At 45.3% G+C, this 7,798-nt stretch overlaps 1 pseudogene; it reads left to right on the top strand.

Annotated features, from left to right (window-relative positions):
* The first annotated feature begins 468 nt into the window (after positions 1–468).
* The window catches only part of LOC117715738 (alpha-2-macroglobulin-like protein 1), a 67,817-nt pseudogene continuing 60,487 nt past the window's right edge, over positions 469–7,798 (top strand).

Raw genomic sequence — 7,798 nt, 5'->3', positions numbered from 1 at the left:
TGGGTTCGGGGATTAAACTCAGATCATCAGGATTGATGGCAAGCTCCCTCATCTACTGAGCCATCTCCCCAGCCAAACAAGCATTATCTTGTGATGGTTGTATAGTACTGCTTTATGTTAAAATGATAGCTTATTCAACCAAACCTGTATGATTGGGCACTGTATAGACTGAATGTTGTATTTTCTGGGCATCTCACTCCAACTTGTTTCCCCTGGGTAATGGTTTCTGCTTTCTTTGGGGTGTTTCCCTTGCTAGCTCTATGGGTGTCTAGCTAGATTGCCAGTTCTGGTGTCCTATCAGCCTGGCCTTGGGGTGAGTAGGAGGCACAGGCCCTGCTGAGCACAGCACCTTGGCTCTCAGGACTCTCATTGTGATGGCTGTGAGCCACTGTGTAAATGCTGGCATTCAAATGGCTGATTTGAAGTGAAGTAAGTGGGAGCTGGGGCCACAGAACTGGAAGACTGAGCATGGAGGGCCCAGAAACCATCTTTGTTACCCTTGAAGGCAAGTCTGAGTGTGTAACACAGAGTCTGGCCTGAGAGTGGGGACTCTGGAGACAACCTGACAACCTAAACCCAGCTCATAAATAGTCTTCCATTGTTCTGGTTCTTTCCACTCTTTCTTCATGTCCAAAGTGCCTAGTTTCCAGAAGCCTTTTTTGTTTAACTTGCTTTGCTATGGCTCAGATGTTGGACCAGGAAAATATCCTCACTGACTTATATAGCCCATACAACCTGTATTATAAAGAACACAGAAGAACTGGAGTGGCTGCAGCTCCTCCTGCCTCCCCCAGTAAGATGTGTTCCCAGACTAGGAGATGCGAAGACAAAGAACACGCACATCGTAAAGACTTCTGCTGCATGTGGCCAAATTGCTCGCAGCAGGCTATAGGATGTATTTTTTTTTCTCCAGTTCTATGTATGTCTCTATTTCCACACAGTCACACCGATACTAAGAAACATTGACACTTTAAAAACTCCAAACTAGGGGTTGAAAATGGAGCTAGTTTAGTCGATAGTGTGCTCGCTTAACATGTACAGACGCCTGGACTGGATGGCTGGAAACACGTATACCAGGCATCTTGAAGGAAAAACAGAAGTTCCTAATTTAATAGAGGACCATTGCTTTCCTCTCTCCTTCCTTCTCTCCCTTGATCTCTCTCTCTCTCTCTCTCTCTCTCTCTCTCTCTCTCTCTCTCTCTCTTTCTCTCCCTTTCTTTCTTTTTTTATTTTTTTCCTTTTTTAGACTGGATGTCATGTAGTCCAGGGCTTCAAATTTTAAATTCAGTCAAGGCTGGTATTAAATTTCTGACCCTCCTGCCTATCCCTCCAAGTGCTGGGCTTTGTGGCATGAGCCACCACCCAAGGCTACATTTGACTCCCTGCACTGATGGGGTGTCTGTGTTCCTCAGTGTGCTGAACAAAATGATGCAGAGGTGAAGGAGATCCAGGGAGAATGTGAATTTGAAATGAACAGAGAAATGAAAGGAGTACAGGATGTGTTCTGTACTCCTTTGTCTTCCAGGAATATTCAGCCTCTCCCAAAACTAGTGTTGAGGACTGGCTGGACCAGGAGGGATGCTCTAAAGAGTCGAGGATCAGTGGCTCTGTCCTGCTCTACCAGCCTGGCTGTTTAGGATTTAAGTGTGGGGAACATCAGAATTCCTGATTGCTGATCCTGGGGACACTGAGCTCATTCACAGAGATGCAGGCCCCGCTCCTACTGGAAACACTGGTCCTAGTGGTGGCAGCAGGCTCTTTCTGTGAGTCATGGTTGTCAGAGCTGACTGGAGGCCAATGGCTTTCCTCCTCTTCCTCCTTTTCCTCCTCCTCCTCCTCCTATTCTTCTTCTTCTTCTTCTTCTTCTTCTTCTTCTTCTTCTTCTTCTTCTTCTTCTTCTTCTTCTTCTTCTTCTTCTTCTTCTTCCTCCTCCTCCTCCTCCTCCTCCTCCTCTTCTTCTTCTTCTTCTTCTTGCTTGTCTTTCTTAAGCATAAACAAGAGAAGACAAACCCAGAGTTTACTTTACTTCTGTTTATTCTTTTTCCTTTATTCTTTCCCTACAACGAAAATCTGAAACACTAAACTTGAGTATAACAACAAGAAGACTCTATTAAAGTGTGGAAACGTGTGGGCTCTTTGTATCCTGTTCTCTGTGGTAGGCCCACCTTCATCCTCAATACCCCAGCCATGCTTGGGCTTTCAGTGATGGCCACTGGGAAGTGGGGGGGTTTAGAGCTGGGCACTGAGACAGGGGCTGTGTGTCTCTTTCTCCTTTATTATAAAAAATAAGGTTCATGAAGGCAGGGTCTTACTCAGCCTATCTCAGTGCTGGACACTTCTAACGGAAGCAATTGGCTTTTCATTGATGAATGAATCACTGCTGTTCTGAATTTTTTTTCCCTCTGAGTAGAAAAAAAGTACTTGGTAACAATACCAGCCCAGCTTGCCTTTCTCTCTACTCAGAAGGTTCGTTTTGATCTGAGCCCTGGGAACTGTGATATAAAATTCACTATTACCCTGGAGATCACAAGACACAGAAATTACTAGAACAGTTTGGATTGAAGAAGAACTTACACTTGTACCTCATATTCAAAGAGTGAAAAAAGTAAGACTAGACCGTAAAACTAATCCCTCTCTTCCAGGTCTCCTCCCAGGCTGCTCCATAGTCTGACTTCAAATATGGTTCCTGCCATAGAACTTCAGCTGGGTTTTTAATTTTGTCTCCCTTAAACTTCCTTAGTTCCAGGTGGGAGCTTACCCACAATTCCCTTGCCCTTGAATCTCCTTCAGTTCACCCCTAACTTCTAATACTGCTTTTCTTCTTCAAGTGTTGTCATTTTTTCTATTCCTTTATTTTCTTTATTCACTTTACAACCTGATTGCAGACGTCCTCCCTCCTCCCCTCCCAGCCCCACCCTCATGGTCCCTCCTTCACCTACCCTCCTCTTCTCCTCAGAGAAGAGGTGCCCCCTCATGGGTACCAACCCACCCTGGCAGATCAAGCCTTGGCAGGATTAAACACTCCTCTCCCACTGAGACCAGAAAAGGCAGCCTAGATAGGGGAAAGAAATCCAAAGGCAAGACAGGTTCCTCCCACTCCAATTGTTAGGGAACCCACATGAAGACCAAACTGCATATCTGCTACATATGTATAGGGAGCATAGGCCCATCCCATGCATGCTTTTGGTTGGTGATCGAGTCTTTGTGGTCCTGTCTGTAAGCATGGTGGAGTATCATTAATAGTGTGAGGATTTGGCTCTCTTCCATGGGTGGGACTCACATTGGGTCAGTCATTGGTTGGCTCAATCCCCGCTCCATCTTTATCCCTGCAAATCCTGTAGGCAGGACAAATTGTAGACCAAAGGTTTTGTGGGTGTGTTGGCATCCTTTCCTCCACTGGAAGTTTCACCTGAATACAGGAGGTGGCTATTTCAGGCCACCTGCTGATAGGAGTCTCAGCCAGGGTCACCCCATATCTCCCAGGAGCCTCCCCTGTCCCAGGCCTCTGGCTTGTCCCAGAGATGCCTCCCCCATCACTGATTTCCATTCTCTCTCCCAGCTCTCCCTACACCTCTCGCCTCCCAACCAGTTCCCTCTCTCCATACACTTCAGGTATCTATTTATTTCCCCTTCTGAGTAAGAGTCAAGCATCCTCCCTTAGGTCTTCTTCGTTACTTAGTTTCTTTGGGTTTGTGGCTTGTAGCGTGGATATCCTGTACTTTATGGCTAATAGTATCCATTTATAAGTGAGTACATACCATTCATGTCTTTCTGGGTCTGGATTACCTCACTCGGGATGGTGTGTTCTAGTTCTATTCATTTGTCTGTAATTATTCACTGAGGATATGATAACATACATAAGTGATCTCCAAAATTCTACCAGAGAATTCCTACTGCTGATAAACACCTTCATCAAAAGGGCTGGATACAAAATTAACTCAAAAAAAAATAGTGTTAACCCTTCTTTATACAAATGATAAACAAGCTGAGAAAGAAATTAGGGAAACAACACTCTTCACAATAGCCACAAAAAATATAAAATAGCTTTGAGTTACTCTAACCAAGCAAGTGAAGGACATATATGACAAGAACTTCAAGTCTTTCGAGAAAGAAACTGAAGAAAATATCAGAAGATGGAAAGATCTCCCATGCTCATGGATAGGTAGGATTAACATAGTAAAAAGGCCATTTTATCAAAAGCAATCTACAGATTCACTACAATTCCCATCAAAATTTCAACTCAATTCTTACAGACCTTGAAAGAGCAATTCTTAACTTCACATGGAAAAAAAATAAACAGGCTAGCTAAAATAATCTTGAACAATAAAAGAACTTCTGGAGTTATCACCATCCCTGATCTCAAGCTGTACTACAGAGCAATAGTGATAAACAACAACAAAGCAAAACAAATGAAAAAATAAACATGGGATTGGCATAAAAACAGACAGGTTAATCAATGGAATAGAATCAAAGACCCAGAAGACTACAGACACTTGACTTTTGCCAAAGAAGCCAGAACCAAACAATGGACAACAGAAAGCACCTTCAACAAATGGCGCAGGTCTAACTGGATATCTGCATGTAGAAGAATGCAAATAGACCCAGAGTTATCACCCCGCACAAAACTCAAGTCCATGTGGATCAAAGACCTCAACATGAAACCTGACACACTAAATCTAATGGAAGAGAAAGTGGGGAATAGCCTTGAACGCATTGATTAAGGGAACAACTTTCTGAACAGAACGCCAACGGCTCAGGCACTTAAGATCAAGTGCCGTCTTAACACTCTTTATACCTCCGTTTGACTCAGTTCTCACCATCTGTTCTCTCACTGCTGGGTCAAGACTGTTGATTATGTCCCCCCAATGCCCCTACTCTTCTCTAGGGTTCTCCTCTTCTGCCCAGGTCCCCCCACCTGCTGGCGGCATGGAGGATGTGCCTACCATTTGTGTGTCAGGGGTTGGAAACAACCTCAGCTTCAAGGAGGAAAAAAAGTTCTAATTCAAAGGCAAGAAGGGAATGGTACATTTGTGCAGACTGACAAACTAGTCTACACCCAGGCCAGTAGGGTAAGGTGTGCTTGCGTGCATGAGTGCGTGCACGCCTAGGGACAGACAAGGCTAGGGAAATGTCAGTGCATAGTGATGGAGATTTGTGGATTGGATAGCAGGCTTACAAAATATGGAGGGAGACACAGGAAATTGAGGGGATGAAGTTTTCTGGCTTGCTTGTGAGTCTTACTTTAGTAAGCATATGAGTGGAGTTGCTGGTGCTTCCCGTGTCTAACACAAAGATATGGTATCTCCCAGAGGGTGACATTATCACCTGTAGTTGGGTTAATTAGTGGTTCTTATGGGTGAGAAAGTGTCTAGTGTTGGGCTAGAACCCCGTTCTTTTGTTCATTTTTATTTTGCAAGGCATTCCACTCTGAGGTCTCACACTCAGGAGCCCTGGAGAGAAACTGAGAAACTGTGGGCTTCACCTTTCTCTCACACTAAAAAATAAAACAACCTCCCCTCTCCACAGCCTAATGGGGGTTTTCCCGACTCAGAAATATGTGTGAGGAAATAAAACAGGAGGAGGGGAGATTCTGGGAGGGGAGACCCTGCTTGCTAAGGATGCCCACTTCTTTTCTAGTGTTTTCAGAGTTATCACTATGAGCAACAACCTCATTCCAGTGGAGGACAAGGTAAGAGTTCAGCCCAGAAGAGGGAAAGGTGCTCAAACGGCGGAGAATGTAGAGAAGGGGATGCGGGGATGCGGGGATGCGGGGATGCGGGGATGCGGGGATGCGGGGATGCGGGCTGTAGAACTCATGCAGGAAGGAGTACTAGCCTCAGGCACCACACCCCAAACACGAAGCCATGTTAGTGTGGGAAGCCACATAGATGGGAAGCCAGGTTTCAGCGTTACATCCACAAGTCAGTTAGGATAATATTTCCAAAAGATGGCTGCATTCGCTTATGTTTAAAAAGATCTTTCAGGCTGCAAGATGGCTCAGTGGTTAAGAGGCATTGCTGCTGTTCCAGAGGACTGGGGTTCAATTCCCAACACTCACTTGGCAGCTCACAGCCATCTGTAAATTCAGTCCCAGGGGATTTGACACACTCTGACCTCAGCAGGCACTGCGTGAGCATGATTTATGAATGACGTGTTCATACACCTATATGTAGGCAAAATTTCACACACATAAATTAAATAAATCTAATTTTCTCAAGAACTGCCAGATTGATTTCCAAAATGGTGTTACCAGTTTGCAGTCCCATCAGCAATGGATGAGTGTTCCTCTCTCTCCACATCCTCACCAGGATTTGCTGTCACCTGAGTTTTTGATCTTAGCCATTCTGACTGGTGTGAGGTGGTATCTCAGGGTTGTTTTGATTTGCATTTCCCTGATGACTAAGGATGTTGAACATTTCCTTAAGTGCTTCTCAACCATTTAAGATTCTTCAGTTGAGAATTCTCTGTTTAGCTCTGTACCCCATTTTTAATGGGGTTATTTGGCTCTCTGGAATCTAACTTCTTGAGTTCTTTGTATATTTAGTATATAAAATTGGAAATAGTTCTACTTGAAGCTATACCACTCCTGGGCATATACCCAAAAGATGCTCCAACATATAACAAGGACACATGCTCCTCTATGTTCATAGCAGCCTTATTTATAATAGCCAGAAGCTGGAAACAACCCAGATGTCCTTCAACAGAGGAATGGATACAGAAATGTGGTATATTTACACAATGGAGTACTACTCAGCTATTAAAAACAATGACTTCATGGATGGAACTAGAAATATCATCCTGAGTGAGGTAACCCAATCACAAAAGAACACACATGGTATGTACTCACTGATAAGTAGATATTAGCCCCAAAGCTCACATTGCCCATGATGCAACCCTCAGACCGTATAGAGCTTAGGAGGAAGGAAGACCAGGGTGTGAATGCTTCAGTCCTACATTTAGGGGGGAACAGGATGATTGTGGGAGGTAGAGGGAGGGGACCTGGGATTGAGAAAGGAGGAGGAGGAAATAAGGGAGGCAGTATCAGGTACTGGAGGGGATGGGAGAGAAGTACAGAGGGTCAGGAAGTGGAATAAAAATATGTAGCAGTGGAGGATGAGGAACTGGGGGGCAGCCACTGGAGGATCCCAGACACCAGGGAGGCTAGAGCCTCCCAGGACCCAACAGGGATGACTTTCGCTGAAATGCACAACGAAGGGGAGATAGAACCTGAGAGACCACCTCCAGTAGATAGAAACGGCCCCCAGTCGAGGGATGAGGCCACCCATCCATGTCAAAGTTTTTAACCCATATATGTTCCTGTCTAAAGGAAAGACAGGAATAAAAAATGAAACAGAGACTGAAGGAAGCGCCATCTAGGGACCGACCACCTGGGGGAGCTATACTGTCTGCAGACACCAAACCCCAACACTTGCTGTTGCCAAGAGGTGCTTGCTGACAGGAACCCAATGTGGCTGTTCCTTGGGAGGTTCTGCCAACAACTGACCAATGCAGATGTGGGTGCTTGAAGCCAACCATCAGACTGAGCTCGGTGACACTGGTGAGGGAGCTGGTGGAAGGACTGGAGGAATGGAGAGGAATTGCAACCCCATAGGAAGAATAAGGTTGGCTGGCTGGACCACCCAGTGCTCCCAAGGACTAGACCACCAACCAAGGAATGCTGTACAAGGGAGGATCCATGGCTCCAGATACATATGTAGCAGAGGATGGCCTCATCTGGCATCAATGGGAGGAGAGGCCCTTGGTCCTCTGAAGGTTTGATGCCCCTGTTGGAGCAGTG

This window comes from Arvicanthis niloticus, chromosome 9, assembly GCF_011762505.2.
Source record: "Arvicanthis niloticus isolate mArvNil1 chromosome 9, mArvNil1.pat.X, whole genome shotgun sequence".
Taxonomy (NCBI): domain Eukaryota; kingdom Metazoa; phylum Chordata; class Mammalia; order Rodentia; family Muridae; genus Arvicanthis; species Arvicanthis niloticus.
Note: the sequence above shows the minus strand (reverse complement) of the source record. Positions and strands in the feature narration are given on the sequence as shown.